The 16,187-nt window shown below is 47.9% G+C and overlaps 1 protein-coding gene and 1 long non-coding RNA gene across 3 annotated transcripts in view; one reads left to right on the top strand and one right to left on the bottom strand.

Moving 5' to 3' along the window:
* LOC137221185 (uncharacterized) overlaps nt 1–11,292 on the bottom strand; it is a 386,417-nt gene extending 375,125 nt beyond the window's left edge. The window contains exon 1 of the long non-coding RNA XR_010941914.1: nt 11,147–11,292. This is a non-coding gene — a long non-coding RNA (uncharacterized lncRNA). The remainder of the gene's footprint in view (nt 1–11,146) is intronic.
* The window catches only part of MTMR12 (myotubularin related protein 12), a 65,830-nt gene that overhangs the window by 8,143 nt on the left and 41,500 nt on the right, over nt 1–16,187 (top strand). The window lies entirely within an intron of this gene.

Below are 16,187 nucleotides of genomic sequence, written 5' to 3'. Positions count from 1 at the left end.
CTGGGGAGGTGGGGGAGGGTGCAGTGGGCAGGTAGGAGGCACAACTTGAAAGGCTTACAGGTGCGTGGGGACCAGGTGGTCAGACCATCTGTCCTCTCCCCTTGTATAAGGTGCCCGCGGAGGTGCAAGTGAGGCAGGTCCTGAAGAGTAGAATCCAGGGGCACCACAGGGACACGCCTGTTGTTCCCCACTTTCTGCGGATGCTGCTTCGCGCGTCCGTCTGGCTCTCGGTGAGCCTGTAGGCAGCTTCTCATTTGCCCCAGTTCCTCTTGCTCCAAGACGATGGAAAAGCTACTGCCCCAAGGCTTTTAGCTCCCTGCCAGCTCCTCGGCTGACCTGGTATTTACATAGCAGCTCTGGAGGGGGACCAGGAGGGGAGGCACAGAAGGCAGCGCCATGTGTTTCTGCAGCTGCTGTTGGTCCCATCAGTTAGCTTCAGTGATAAGACTCTGACAGCCCCATGACTGCTCCCTGACACCTTTCCTCTAGCGCTGTGCACATTCCAGCGCTGCCCTCTTCACTTTCAGTGTGATATGCGGGTTAGCAGCATGGCTTTGGAATTAGAGCTTTGCCCCTTGCTGTATGGATTTAAGCTGGGTATGTAACTTCTCTGAGCCTCAGTTTCCTGACCTGTGAGATGGGAATGAAAGTAATAGTATCTAACCCATACAAGTGACATTAGTCTTAAGTGAGACAATCCGTGGAGAGCTGCTAAGTCAGCACAACTCGGCACGTACTAAACACTTATGAAATGTTGACTGCTGTAGTTGCGTTACTCTTCACCCCAGAAGCTGCAGCTGTGTGTCTTCATTCATGTGTTTGTTTCTTGGGCCACCAGAGCAGGTCCCGATAATGGCAAGACTTGACCTACGTTCCCTTCGAGCATTGTTCGTTGCTTGCACTCTCAGAGGCTTGTGTCTGGAGCCAGGGGTGCTGTCCCTCTTATTGAACCCTGCCATACCCACTGTGGGCACCCTTTCCATTTCCCCTCCGGCACCGATTTCTTTTCCAGTGAGTTGTTTCGTGGATTCCCTCTCTGTCCTCCTGTAACAGTATCTTCCCTTGTCTCAAGGGCTTCCAGGAGGACCTGGGGTTTGGGCAGCATGCTAGGTCCTGGGCCTGAAACTCCAGTTCAGCTCCACTTCCCACCTTCCTAGCTGCTGCCAGTGGCCCCCTCCTTCCCCAGTCACGTGTGGTCCAAACCAGTTGCAGTCCCCAGGGTGCCCTTTGAGAGGGGCCTCTGTGGTGGTCTGTCTTCATTTCCATTGCCACTCTTCCTGCTAGCATCTCCTCTCATGCCCGGGACCACCGACCACAGCTGCTTACCTGGTCTCTCCACCTGCCACTGCTCCCTTCTGCATCCCCCTCCCCGAGACACTCCTCCCATCATGGCCATGCTCCTTTTGGACGCAGCCTTCACGTGTCATTTTCCTGTTAAGAGTCCTCCATGCCCCCTGCCCCTTCCACTGGTCCAAATCTTAACGCACTTTCCAGGCTAACCCCAGGTTCTGACTGCTTCTGGTTTGTTGAAAGATAAGTAGCTTGGATTTGGGAGCCCTGGGCTCTGGCTGTTTCTTTTCTGTGTGTCCCTGAGGGAGCCCCTTCAACCTCTTTGGGTCTCATTTCCTGATTTATAGAGTTGGATTAGGCAAGTGTTTTTTTTTTGTTTTTTTTTGCGGTACACGGGCCTCTCCCTGTTGTGGCCTCTCCCGTTGCGGAGCACAGGCTCCGGACGCGCAGGCTCAGCGGCCATGGCTCCCGGGCCCAGCTGCTCTGCGGCATGTGGGATCTTCCCGGACCGGGACACGAACCCGTGTCCTCTGCATCGGCAGGCGGACTCCCAACCACTGCGCCACCAGGGAAGCCCATAGGCAAGTGTTTTTAAACATATTTTGTGCAAGGAACTTTTTTTTTTAAACAGCGCGGTTCTTGAACAACCTTTTCAAAACGCACTGTACCACGCGCTGCTCTGGAGGTTGAGACAGGCCCCAGGGGTGGGGAGGGGTGTGTGTGTGTCAGGGTGGGAGCGGGGACCTGCAGCAGGGACCTGTGTTCTTTCTGTTAACCATGATCTCTTCCTTCAGCCCCTGTGGAGAACTGCTATTTCAAATGAAATCATAAAGGAAACCCCAAAATAGAGAAAGACCAGAAGAGAGAGAGTATGAGAGGTACAGTGTGAAAAGCCGCAGACCAGGCAGTACCGAAGGCTCTTGTTACTTCAGCCTCTTTGCGTTCTCAAGGCTTTGCTCGTAACTAGCTGCCGTCCTCCTTTTAGCCGTGATACAGGCTGTCTATAGCTCTGGGTTTTGGTGATGCCATTTGAGTGTTTATTCTCTACTCCTTTGTGTATAATTGTTCTATGTCTGTGGCTCGTATTTCCCCAACAGAGCTGTAAGCTCCTTGAGGGCAGGGCTGTAGTGCTGGCCACTCAGTGTGGCCTTGCGGAGCTCAGGCTGGCTTCAGAGAGGGCTGAATGGACTGTGGCCCAGGGCCGTCCCTGGAGAGGGCCTCAGAGGGTAGCTGGTGGGAGCTTCACTCAGAGGTCATTTTTTGTTTGTTTGTTTTTAGAATACAACATTTGAACATTTATTTAATTTTCTTTTATACTTACCTAGGGTTATAAATTCCAAATATATCACTTTTAATTTTTGTTTACATCCCTGTCATTGAAGATGGCAAATGTTAACCAAAACAAGTCCCTGCAAAGTCACATGACCAAGGGCCTGGCTACAGGAAAGAACAAAGAGTTAAAGTCCATGATGCAGTTTACCAGACAATGATGCAGAGATGAGTTTGCAAGGAGCTAGCATTCTGGCTGGAGTGGTGGATGGAGGAGAGTGGGCACTGATTGTGGTATGTGCTACAAAGAAGTACAAAGAAACAAAAACAAAATACATGACTGTGGACTCCATTTACTCAGAGGTCGTTTTTATTTCTCCTGCAGAGTGATTTGGGGGAGTTGAGGTTGAGAACTAGGTGAGGAACTTCAGTGTGATTGCTGACTCTACCCTTGGTCTTTGTGCCCCAAGAGTCTGCTTTGGCCTGAGATGCTTTGCCTAAAAATACCCCTTTTCGCTGTCACTGTGGCGCTTAGTTTGGTAAACTGGTGACCTGTGTGGACACCTGAAGCCCAGCTGTTCCCCATGGTGTGTCTCCAGCTGCTCTTTGCTTCCTTAGGCAGCTTCCGTTCCAACAAGCGAGCAGACCCTCTCTGTTGGAATTAAGCCAGCTTTTTGTTGCGGTCAGATCTGTGGGTTCTGAGGCTTACACTGCTGCGATGGGTCTTACCATTTACTCTCTAGCCTGAGGTTCTTACTAGGGAGAATGTGCTAAAGTGTTTGGATTATTTAAAGGCCTGGGGAATGCCTGGTAAGAGTGATCCTTGCTAAGAAGCACGAGTAATCCTTTCACTGCTGTTCAGTAAATGATGAGCTGTCAAAACAGGTGAGGGCTTTAGTTTGGATCTTGGTGAGCAGTTACTTTCTTCCTTCAAAAAGAAAAAGTCTGAGGTAGGGGAAAAAAGCAGCAAATCTAAATGTGAGAGAAAGGACTTAGAATGACACATGAGTAAGTTTTTTTTTTTCACACACACATACTGTATTTTATTTTTTACAAGAATGAGTAAGTATTGCTTAGCTCTTGGGGTGCGGGTGCTGTCTGAGGTTGTTGCCTATTTCCCTGTCCTGGAGACTTGTTACAGTTGAAGGGACACTTGATGGTGTATATATATATATATATATATATATATATATATTTTTTTTTTTTTTTTTTTTTTTTTTTTGCAGTACGCAGGCCTCTCACTGCTGTGGCCTCTCCTGTTGCGGAGCACAGGCTCCGGACGCATGGGCTCGGCGGCCAAGGCTCACGGGCCCAGCCGCTCTGCGGTACGTGGGATCTTCCCGGACCGGGGCACGAACCCATGTCCCCTGCATCAGCAGGCGGACTCTCAACCACTGTGCCACCAGGGAAGCCCGAGTTATGTCTTAATAAAGCTTTTACAAAACACAGTTTAAGAATCAGGACTGAACTTGGTGTCAGAAGTCCTGAGTTCTGGCTTCATCACCTGTTTAGCCCTGTGAGCCCAGGCACATTATTTACCCTCTTGGAGCTTCAGTGGCCTTATCTGTAAAGTGGGGATGAGAATTCCTTACAGGACTGTTGTCAAAATAAATGACGTAGAACATGTGAAACAGGACATAGGAAAACCTCCAGCAAATTATATATTTCCGTGTTTAAGTTAGACGTATATTTTTGCGGATAACAGATGCTTAGTCTGAAGTGCTCTTGAGCGTTCCCAGCTCGCCCTGTGGAGTGAACATGTATTGTGGCTGAGAACTGATTTGCATGATGAGTAAACAGCAGAGTCCTTAAGGACTAGGTCCCAACCCTGCCCCGCATCTGTGGTCTTGGAACCTTGAGTCCAGACAGAGATCGTTAGTTTGCCTCTTACTGCATGTCTGCTCCCCTGGCTTCAGGTGCTGCTGACGTGCTTTATTGTCAGAGTAGTCGTTGCTTGTATCCAACTGCCAAGGCAGTGTAAGGTTAGTAGAGTGGAGCTGTGGTCAGTGGCAAAGCTGGTACCTGATCAGGCTGGCTCGGAAGGGAGCGGAGCCCCCTGGCCAGGAGCGGGGAACCAGCAGCCCTGGGAATCAGCTCCAGGGAACAAATCTTATTTTGATTTCTCTAGCTTCCTGGACCAGGACAGTAGATAGATTCACTTAGTCTCTAGTCTCTATCCTCAGTGATAAGGCTTCCAATTTAAAGTCTGTCTTTGAACGTGCCCCTGCCCTATTCATGAGACTAGAATGTGTTTCAGGAAGCCAGCTAACGGAGAGGTGTGGGAAAGGTCAGTAATACCTGCCACTAATCACATACTTAGGTAGTAATTTTTATTTATTTAATTTACTTATTTTTGGCTGCGTTGGGTCTTGGTGCTGCGCGTGGACTTTCTCTAGTTGCGGTGAGCGGGGGCTACTCTTTGTTGTGGTGCGCGGGCTTCTCATTGCCGTGGCTTCTCTTTGTTGCGGAGCATGGGCTCTAGGCGCACGGGCTCAGTAGCTGTGGCTCGTGGGCTCTAGAGCGCAGGCTCAGCAGTTGTGGTGCACATGCTTAGTTGCTCCGTGGCATGTGGGGTCTTCCTGGACCAGGGCTCGAACCTGTGTCCCTGGCATTGGCAGGCAAATTCTTAATCACTGCGCCACCAGGGAAGCCCTACTTATTTATTTATTTATTTATTTAGCTGGCTCTTAGTTGCGGCACACGGGATCTTTTAGTTATGGCATGTGGGCTCTTAGTTGTGGCATTCAGGATCTAGTTCCCTGACCAGGGATTGAACCTGAGCCCCCTGCACTGGGAGTGCAGAGTCTTAACTGCTGGACCACCAGGGAAGGCCCGAGAAAGCTTTGCAGAGGACTTGAACTATGTGGACAGTGGACTGGACGAATTGGGTGGGCGGGACAGGGGAGAGCGGACTGTGGGGTCCAGCGGCTGCGCCGGGGGCTGGATGGCGGGAGCAAGACCCTGATCGTGGGGGTGCGCAAGGTGCGTGCTGGCGGCTGGAAGGAAGAGCAGCAGCAGGGAAGGACGGGCGTGGACGGACTCTGGAACCGTTAAGGAAGCAGAGCAGACAGGATCATGAGAGGCAGGGGATAGCTGAGAATGACTGCTGGGTGTACGGTAGGGCCAGAGTCCAGAGGACAGCAGGTTCGGCGAGGGGCGGGGGAAAATGATGAGCTGACTTAGAAATGTGAATTTGGAGGATCTGAGGGACATTACAGTACATGAGGCCAGGAGGCTGTTTGGGGTCCAGATCTGGAGCTCTGAAGAGAGATCTGGAGTAAAGATACATTTGAAGGGAGGAGGGTTGTCAGCATATGTTGTGGGAGAGCTGCCCCAAGGAACAGAGGTCCTGTGGACCCTGCCCAGAAAGGAGATGAGGAAGAGCAGCCAGCCAGAGTGTCGGTCGTTTGGCCCAGACGCATTTCTGCTGATTTTCAGGGCTCTAAATGACACTTCCTGAGGGTAGCAGTCTTTGCTGACCCGCTCCGAATGCGGTTAGGTGTGTCTGCTGTGTTGCTGTTGTGGCCTCCTGCACAGCGTAGCAGCGTACACGAGTCATTACTGTTGCTTGTGCTGTGGTCAGACTCCCATGTACTCTGAGGAGGTCAGGGCTGTGCCTTGTGTTCACATCTGCTTTTGCTGTGCTGGTACAGCAGGTGCCTAAGAAATGACAGTTCGGTCAGTGAAAGAGTGTCTGAAAGGCCGGGGAGAGGAAACGGTGTCCTTGGGGAGGATGTGGTCGGCGGACAGGAGCAGGCTTATTGTAGTGAAGGGCATGGCTCTAGACAGGCAAACCCAGGCTCAAGTCTCGCTTCACTTAACCTTGGTCAACCTCATTTTCCCCATCTCTAAAATGGGAACAGTAACGGCAGTTAAGAGTTGTAAGGATTAAGTGAGATGATGCGTAGAGATAACCTTCTGCAGGTGTCTAATGTTTATTGCACTGAATACCCAGTTTTCCAGTTATTATTTTTTTGTCTGTCTGAACATCTTAAGGGCAGAAGTCAGTTCTTCATCTTTTTACACTGGGAATTTGGTAGGTAGGTTACTCAGGAGCTGTTGAAATGAATTGGTATCTATTGGCAGTGGGTCATCTTGCACCTCTGAGTAACCAGACATACAGCTCGAGTGTTGACTCACTGGTTTCGCTGCACAGGCTCACGGGAACCCTGTGCTTTGAGCCACGCCTTCTCAGAGACGTAGTTCTGAGAGGAGATCAGATGGACACCTCGTAATTGCTGGGCCACCTGTATGAGGTGGGTCGCAGTGGGTGTGTCTCCTTTGGGCCACAGGCTTGCTGGAGAATGGGTGGCAGTTCTCACGTCTCGTCTGGCACAGACGTGGCCAGAATAAGAGTGCTCCTGGCTCCGCACGGGGCGAGTTTCTTAGATGTGAGGGCAGTGGCAGCTGCGTGTCCTGGGAATTGTTGATACTCACCGCGGCAGCAGGAACAGACGTAGGTCCTTTTGACCTGTGGGGTAAAATGTGCGGAAACTGGAAGACTTGCTGTTCATGCCCTTTATCCTCTTTTTAAGCTAAAAGAAACAAACATAAAAAAGTAGCCATAGCATTGGGGTAAATGTTGAAATAGGAATTAACCCCCAAACCCCAACCTTGATCCTCGCACTCTGGCAGAACTACCCTCCACTTATGTTCATGCCGCTGTTCTAACTGAATTCAGGCCACTGAGATACCCTAGTTTTGAAGACTTGGACGTTCTTTGACCAGTGCCAGCCGTCTCTGCTGTTCTTTTGTGCCATAATAGCAAGCTTTGTCCACACTCAGATGGAGTAGCAAGAGGCGCTGCACAAACCACAGGGATGGTGTTTAACGCCCCAGTTGTTGAAAATTTGCATCGTTTTCAAATGAGTTCCTTTTCAGGCCTCTTGCAGGGAAAAGTCTGTCAGCATAACTAGTGGAACCCGTTCTGCTTGATTGTTAAAGAACTGTACTTTTCTAGCCCTCTTTTCTTACACATTGAGCATGATACTTAATTGGGGTCAGTAAGGACTTTTGTCCCACGTGTCACAGCTCTGGAAGTACAGTTGTGACCATTTGCTGATGAGGCAGCTGGGCAGGGAGGATCAGAGTTGAAGGGTAGTGGGATAGAAGGAGCAAAGGGTTAATGGGGACTCCGGGCCCTTCCCCGAAACCAGGTGACAGTTTCAGAAGCTCCCGCTGCTCCAGAGAACAGGGCTGGTGCAGAGGCAGCTGTCCCTGGATGCTGGTTGAATTTCCTGGGAGATCCTGGGATGATGCCAGGCCCATCCACGGCACCTGCTCTCCTGCAGTTCTTACTGGACAGGCTTCATGACTTCTAGTCTTTCTGGATTAATACCACGTACATGACAGCCTTTAATGGAATGTTCTTTACAGTATGATGAGAGCATTTGGTGATGCCACCCACGTCAAAGCCCAAGCCTAGATATTGTCTCTTAATCTCCCTCTCATGTGTCTCTCTGGTTCCTGCTGGAGTGTTTTTAAAAACCTCTCATTACCTAAAGCCATTATTAATTAAATTACTCAACGAAATCTTCTGAGCACTTACTGTTTGCAAGGCCTGTATTGGATTCTGGGACAATATGGCAAGCAAAAAACCAGACAGAGGACCTGCCCTCAAAGAGTTTATAGATTGGTGGGGAGATAGACTTAAATAATTACATAAATAAATGTGAAATTGCAGTTATGACAAGTGCTAGGAGGGAGAGATACACAGGGCTGTAAGAACGTGGAAACAGAGAGGGCTCCCCAGAGGAAATGACCCTTGTCCTGAGGTCCAATGGATACTTAAAATTCACAGGGCAAGGAGGGAAAGGAGAAGCATTCCAAGCAGAAGGAACCTGGACTTCAGATAGGAAGGGGCTTGGCAGGTACGAGAGGCTGAAGGAAGACCAGTGTGGCCAACATGCAGACTGAGGAGGAGGTTGGTGGGAGAGCAGGGCGGACAAGGAGGTGGGGACCAGGCTGTGCAGGGCCTCCTTGCAGGCTTTATCAGGTTGTTGCCCTCCTGCCACCAGTAATCCAGAGCAGACCGTGCTGTGAAAGGAGCACTGCCACTTTAGGTGGAGAATGCATAAGAAAGAGGCAGATGCAGGTCGAGCAGGTGCAAAGCTGTTGCAGTGGTCCGGGTGGGAGATGATGGTAGCTTGGACCAGGGTGGTGCTGTGGAGGTGAGAGAGGAGCATGGGTTGTGGGCATATGTAATGGGTCTTACTGATTGGATTTGGTGGTGAAGGACTGGGTACTGAGGGTGAAGGAGAAGGAGGTGTAAGGGAGGCTCTTAGGATGACATGCTCTTGAAGGGGGAAGCACCGGGTAGCCCAGACTGTACATAGCAGTGTTATTTGCGGTTGGAGCCTTCCCTGGAGTGTGGTACATCGAAGATTCCTGCTGAACTCTCGCGGGTTGGTTGGGGTGACACCCAGAGACTAAGGCCTTGGAGGACCCAGTGGAGTGAGTCATAGGAGGTGAACTCTCAGCTGGTGTTGAGGAAGCCCCCGAGTTCTTTCCCACGTAGCGGCCATTACTCCTGGGGGGTACATGTATTTTGTTTTTTTGCTTCTGTCCTTTCAGCCTCTGTTTGCCTCTCCAAAACAATTTTAGGCTTTCCCTGGGCTCTTTTATTGATGCTTGCTTTGACCTGGTTTCAGGTGGGTATAGCAGATACATTCACTGATCTTTCTGTCCTGTTTTCCTTTTTTTCTTTGTTCCACAGAAGAGGTAGTGTGGCATCATGTAAGAACACAGGCTGAGCCAGCTACCAGGTTTGACCTCTGCTTCCACCACATTCTAGCCGGGTGTCTGCTTTGTCTGCAGAGTTGGAGGTAACAGTGGCTATAAGAGCCCTACTCCAAGGCTTGCTGTGAGAATTAACTGAGTTGATAAGTATAAAGCCCTTTCAACGATGCCTGCCCCAAAGGCTCTAGAAATGTGTCATCATTATTCACCTCTCAGCCTCAGTACGCGTTGGCCCTTGAAAGTAGCCACTTTGGCATTCATAGCGTGGACACTTGTGATTTCTGCAGTCTGTAAGCGACCCCTGAGTCATGATGTAGTCATCTGTGATGTCAGTAAGGAAGAGATTGTATTTATTTATTTATTTTTTGTGGTACGCGGGCCTCTCACTGCCGTGGCCTCTCCCGCTGCGGAGCACAGGCTCCGAACGCGCAGGCTCAGTGGCCATGGCTCACGGGCCCAGCCGCTCTGCGGCATGTGGGGTCTTCCCGGACCGGGGCGCGAACCCATGTCCCCTGCATCGGCAGGCGGACGAAGAGATTGTATTTACTCATCCAATTGTAAAGGTCAGGTTGGACAGCGTTTAATCACTCATCCAGTAAATTTGCCCATGAAGACAACAGCTTATACACATTGAGAACTCAGCATGGTCAGGAGTAGGACATGCACGTGGGAATCTCATCATGTCCTGTAACCCACTTTAAGATCCATGTCCAGGGCTTCCCTGGTGGCGCAGTGGTTGAGAGTCCGCCTGCCGATGCAGGGGACGCGGGTTCGTGCCCCGGTCCAGGAAGATCCCACATGCCACGGAGCGGCTGGGCCCGTGAGCCATGGCCGCTGAGCGTGCGTCTCCGGAGCCTGTGCTCCGCAACGGGAGAGGCCACAATAGTGAGAGGTCCGCGTACCGCAAAAAAAAAAAAAAAAAGATCCATGTCCAGATTCAGTGCATCCAGACGTGGGCTGTACCTTACTGTTAACCCTTTCCCCTCTTCTCCATTCAACTATGCTCGTTCTCCCCGGATCAACAACAAAAACTTTGAAATATTATCTCCGTATTTGTTCTTTCTGTGTTTTTCTTGTGGAGTTCAAAAAGCTACTGTAAAAATACGGAGGCAAAGGAACTGTGGGACATAGCTGATGAGTACTCTCCATTCTGTGCTCCCTACCTTCTCTCTACCACCCATACAGGTCGCTTCCCAAAGTAAAGGAAAAAATTCACATTTTTTGAGGGGAGGGTTTCTTTATGATTCCTCTTTGCATACCCTGACTTACTGGAGTCCTCTAGGTTATTTCTCTTCTCAGGACTGGTGTATGTTTTGATTTGGGGAGTGGAGGATGGTTGATGGTAGTGGCGATGGTGCTTATTTTTTTTCCTGAGTTGATTATCTTGTAAGAATTGATAGTGAACATTTATACTTGTTTTGAAGTGTTAACCAGAGACAGGTTAGATATTAGTGATGATTGCCTGCAGCATGGCTCCTTTCTTCCAGTGCGCAAGTGCTTGTATAGGTTTTTATTCACAATTTGTTGCCATCTTTCAGTAGCGTAATCTACTTTGTTTGGTTGTTTTTCTGGCCACGCCCCGCAGCTTGTGGGATCTTAGCTCCCTGACCAGGGATTGAACCCAGGCCTATGGCAGTGAAAGCTCTGAGTCTTAACCACTGGACCGTCAGGGAATTCCCAGCTTAATCTACTTTGAATAAATTCAGCAGTCGGGAAAGCTTACCTTTTGTCGGCATGCCTGAGCAGTTCCTTCCTCAGATGCAGTGTTCTCTTAAGAAAGCCATTAGTTTACTCTTTTGGTCTTTTTTTTTTTTTTTTTTTTTTTTTTTGCGTTACGCGGGCCTCTCACTGTCGTTGTGGCCTCTCCCATTGCGGAGCACAGGCTCCGGACGCGCAGGCCCAGTGGCCATGGCTCACGGGCCCAGCCGCTCCGCGACATGTGGGATCTTCCCGGACCGGGGCACGAACCCGTGTCCCCTGCATCAGCAGGCGGACTCTCAACCACTGCGCCACCAGGGAAGCCCTACTGTTTTGGTCTTATAGTGGGTTCAAAGTACTTTCTATTGCAGAAGAAAAGACAGCAAAGGACAGGACCTAAGTCATTGTAGAAAACAAATCCTATTAACAGAAAAGTGCCGTTTCTTTTTCTACGACTTCAGGTATTACTGTGCAGTCCAAGTCTAATGGAATTAGGACCAACCTGGATGTTGTGAATTGCAGGAGTTTCTGATCCACAATAAAAAAAAAAGAATTGAGAAGCCTCCTGAGTGGTGTCAATTTAGTTTCATGTGGGAAACAGGATTGAGAGAGAAGCAGAAATTATTGTACTCAGAGTCTTGAATCATTGCAACTCTTAAGTAGTATGTTGGAATTCTTTGCTTAGTCATCAAAAGAAAGGAGGAGAAAAAAGAAAGGAATCAAGAGCATAGATTCTGCTGGGTCCAACAATTGTAACAACTCCCATTTACTGAATATGTATGCCAGGTGTTTACACCTGTTTCTCTTCATATCCTCATACTGAGGTGGTATTGTTTCCATTCACACAGGAGGAAACCAAAGCTCAGGTTAAATGGCAAGCCCAAGTTCATGTCTGTAGGTACCAGAGCTGGGTTTGGACTGTGGTCTCAAGTCTGTATTATTTGTTTTCAGTACATGCACAGAGAGAAGTTTGGAGAAGCCAGGGGAAAGACAAAACTTAAATTGTCAGTACTAGGCTGTGTTAAAAATACAACTCTCTGCTTTAAAAAAAGGGAAATTTTGTTCTAAGATACACATGGATTCCCACCTAATATGTAGATGCAAATGAATTTCTCCCCTCAGATTTTCTGTTTTAGCGGAGAAAACAGAGTGTTAAGTGTCCATTTTAGACCAGTGGAGCGACTTGGAGGAAATAAAATGTTTGTGTTATGTCTTTTTAGCACTTGGTGCCAGATGTGATAGAAGGAAATTGTGTTTTGGAACCTTTAGGGATGTTATGTTGCCTCTTGGAATTTGCCCTTCTGGCTGGATAAAATTAAACCGAGAATAACAACTTCAGTTTTTGACTCAGAGCCCTTGTAAGCAGTGAAGGGTTGATGTGAACATTTATAAGCATTTTGGCCTACGAGAGCTTCATTGTAGAGACCCCCGCTCCATTCTTCTCAAAGTCAGTGATCATTTGGCAGGGCCCTTCCCTTTTTGTGCCTTTGCTGAGGGGCCGTAGGTCCATCACACTTTCGAGATGTGCGCATTCTGAATGTGAACTTGGTAAGAAACTAGTTTTTGAGAACCAGTGGAATGGAAACGACCAGGCTGCTTTGCAGCTTCTCAGCAGATTCTTAGGAGTGTAGCTGGTGTTAGCTTTCACATGCTTTTGTCCTGTATGAGGCAAATCCTTGTACAGTGGAGTACAGTTTTCTTAAGGGAATTTTTCTGATTTGTTCTAATCAGTTTTGTAACAGGAGACTGGTTTTCTGTTATACGCAATGGCTGTGATGACTTTTTTTCTTTTGTGGTAGGAAACTGGAGACCATGTTTATTGGAACTAGGACACAGCAGCGAGGAATGTGGGCTCTGGAGTTAGTTGGGGCTTGGGCCGAACCCTTGGTTAGTGACTTATTTTCCTATAAAAGGGAAGTTCTTGAACCTCTTTAAGCCTAAGTTTCTTCACCTGTAAAATGGAGATAACGCCAGTCCTAGAGTTGTTGTGAGGATTAATGAGGTACTAATGAAGTATACTCACCTGGCACATCATAGAGCTTAATAAATGCTGGCTCTTATCATTATAGTTAAAAGCAGCTGGTCGAAGTGGAAGCTGGGACTGACAGCTTGGGGAGGCCTTTGATTGCTGTGCACAAACTTGGACACACCTGTCTTTACTGCTCAGAAGTCTTTTTCACTTTGTGATTTTCAGCAGTGTTCCAAATAGATGAGGTTGCTGCACGATCTGTGTTTCGGATAAGTAAAGTCTTGTGATCTGTTTCATGGCATTCGAGGCAGGGGCTCACATGCACTGGATGGTTAGATTATTTTTGGAGGCTGGCTTGTCAGCAGCGGTGTATATCTTACTGCATTATTCTGACCTCTCCTTTCCCTCTCTGCAGCTGAAGGAAGTCTGATGAATAGTGGCAGCTTTAGTAGGAAGTCGAGCACTGTTAGGAATCTTGGTGGTTTTTCTGTCCCCCTAGCCAGTGTTGAAATTCCCACATGCTTCATGAGATATGTGACTCCTCCATGACTTAGCTGCTTGGTGGGTTTTCCCTTTTCACAGATCAATTTTTGGTCAGCAGCTTGTTGCCAACATCAGAACGTATTTAACATTATTCTAGAGAAGAGGAGTCCCTACTTTTAAAATGAAAAATGTGTACTAAGCTTCTGGGGCGTTTTACAAAGACGAGGGTGAGTGGGGAAAATGTCTCCAGTCATTTCCTTTTTTTCTCCCAGGAAATGCTTCTGGTGGATTCATTTTCATCCCTTTGAGAACATGCCATGTTGTGACAGTGTTTTAGAATGGAGAGCAGGTCTGTGGGAGTCTTCCTTTGCCATTTCTAGTGAGGGAAGGCCACCAGGGACCCTGCCTCCTTCCTGGGCGCGAATACTCAGGCTCAGGAAGCAGGCAGTGCAGCTCCCGCTTCCCTTCTCCCCTGCCAGTCTTACTCGTGAGATTGGTGGCTCTGACATTGATTCCTAATCCTGCGGCCCCGGATATATTGCACGTTGACATGCTGCATGACGTGTTTCTGTCATCTGTGGTTTTTCAGTTGTTAGTGCAGTTGGTCTAAGTTGATGCCGTTGGTGACAATCAGCAGAACCACTGTAGGTAGTTTTTGCTAACGAGGGGATCCATTTATAAAGATACAGGTGTGGTTCATGGAACTGTGGGCCAGAGGCGAGGGTGGGCCTCGCTAGAGCCTGGAAAGCCATGGAGTCCAGGCTGTGACTGCTTGTGTGTCTGGGTTGGGCTTTTATCTCCACGTATCTTCTTCACGTGTCTCATTCTTTGCAGAACAGCTTTCTCTGTGGCTCCATATTTGTGGCCAAATCTGCAGGTCTGTAGTTGAAGCAGCCAGTTTGATTAGCTTCTCTTGGCCCTTCAGCCAAATTAATGGGGAGATAAAACGATTAGCCATTTGCTGGTACTGCTGTCTGTCAGCCCACGCAGGTAATGGGGAGGCGGTGACTCTCTCCTGGAGGTGGGGCACAGGGGACAGTTGTCTGCGGAAGGGGCGTTTGGGGTAGGACAGAGTTGTAAAAGATGTCTCCTAATTGTCTTGTTTATGGAATGTAAACAAAGAATATCACTAACCATTTCAAGAATTGATGTATGTAGGTAGTTTGGGGTAGTATAACATCTTTATTATCGGAAGATGATACTTCCTCGGACGTAACAATAGGGTAGTCTTCTCCGTGCTGGCTTCAGTTCCAAGCACTAAAGATGATTGCTAGAGTTTTCTAACAGCTGATTGAATTTAATGAATAGCTTTGCTTTCCTCAGAGAAAGATGATAAACCTGTCAAAAATACTTGTGCTTTAATTCAGTTCTTTGTCAATGACAGATGATGAAAACTCTCAATGAGAATTTCTAAGTTACCAAAACACTCATAGCATTTACATATGCAAAAACAGTCCCTCTCGTGTAACCTAGAGCAATGCATCAGGGTCATCTGGGGAGCTTCTACAAAACCTGAGGCTGAACTGCATCCCCCGCACTCTGATTCCTCGGGCTTGTGTTGGGGCCTGAGTGTCTGCAGGCTCCCCAGATGACCTGATGCTGCACAGCTTTGAGAACTCTGCCTCAGAGAGGCTTGATTTATTGGCATCTCCTGGGGTGGAAATCACAGTCGTCTCCAAAACAGACCACACGCAAAGCAGGTTCTGTGAAGACACCGTGACTTTGCTCTTGTTCCTCAGCCTCAGGACGGGCTGTCTGGGCTCTCCCTGCCTCAGACGTACCCAGGTTTCTTCTAGTGCCCTGCTTCAGTCTGAGTCAACAAATTCAGAAAACTCATGCCAACCAGACACTTCTACCCAAAACAGACCAAAAATATTCCATTTTTATTTGTTGACAGAGCTGGTTGTGTGTTGTAGAATTTCCCACAGTCAGGATTTGATTGGTTGCATCCCCATGGTGTCATTTAACATGTTTCTCTGTCCCGGTATTCAACCTGTAAATTGGTAGGTTGATATAGCAGCTCAAGCAGATTGAGATCAGATATTTTGGCAAGAATTCTTCATAGATGGTGTGGTAGGTTGATGAGGGGGCCCAACATGCCTCTCTTTTTGTTACGTTAACAGTCATTCTTTTTCCAGTGTTTTACTTTATGATATTTTTTATTCTCATTATGGAAAAATTTGATTTTGACCCACGAAATTGATTTACAACCCACTAATAGATACAAGCCCTAGTTGAAGAAACACTGTCCTAGAGAGGGAGATAAGCATGCACATGGGTACTTAAAAAATAATATTATAGGTGCTAACAGAAGAATGTATAACATGAATATTCTAGTATGGGGATAAATTTGTTTATGAAAGTAACGAAAATCTACATAAAGATGTAACCCCTGTTGAACGTCTTAAAGTTAACAGCCATTTATGATTGTTGTTTTGGTCCATTAATTCATTAAGCATTGCTAATTATCTTCGAATATCTGATAAACACTGAACCCAGCATAGAAGCATTTGAAGATATTTTTATTGAGAAACAGTGACACAGAACCTGGCCTTGATTCCTTATTAGAAGTGATTGCATCCCATTGCACTGCCGTATGGTTTTAGGTAACTTAGAATGAGGAAATATGTTCCCGGCCTCCTTTACTGAGCCCTGGTATGCTGCAGAGTAGATGGCTCACTATTGACTTGATACATTCATATTGGGTTGGCCAAAAAGTGCCTTTGGTTTTTAAGTAAAA

Source organism: Pseudorca crassidens, chromosome 3 (assembly GCF_039906515.1).
Source record: "Pseudorca crassidens isolate mPseCra1 chromosome 3, mPseCra1.hap1, whole genome shotgun sequence".
In the NCBI taxonomy this organism is placed as follows: domain Eukaryota; kingdom Metazoa; phylum Chordata; class Mammalia; order Artiodactyla; family Delphinidae; genus Pseudorca; species Pseudorca crassidens.
This window is presented reverse-complemented; position numbering and strand designations above follow the sequence as displayed.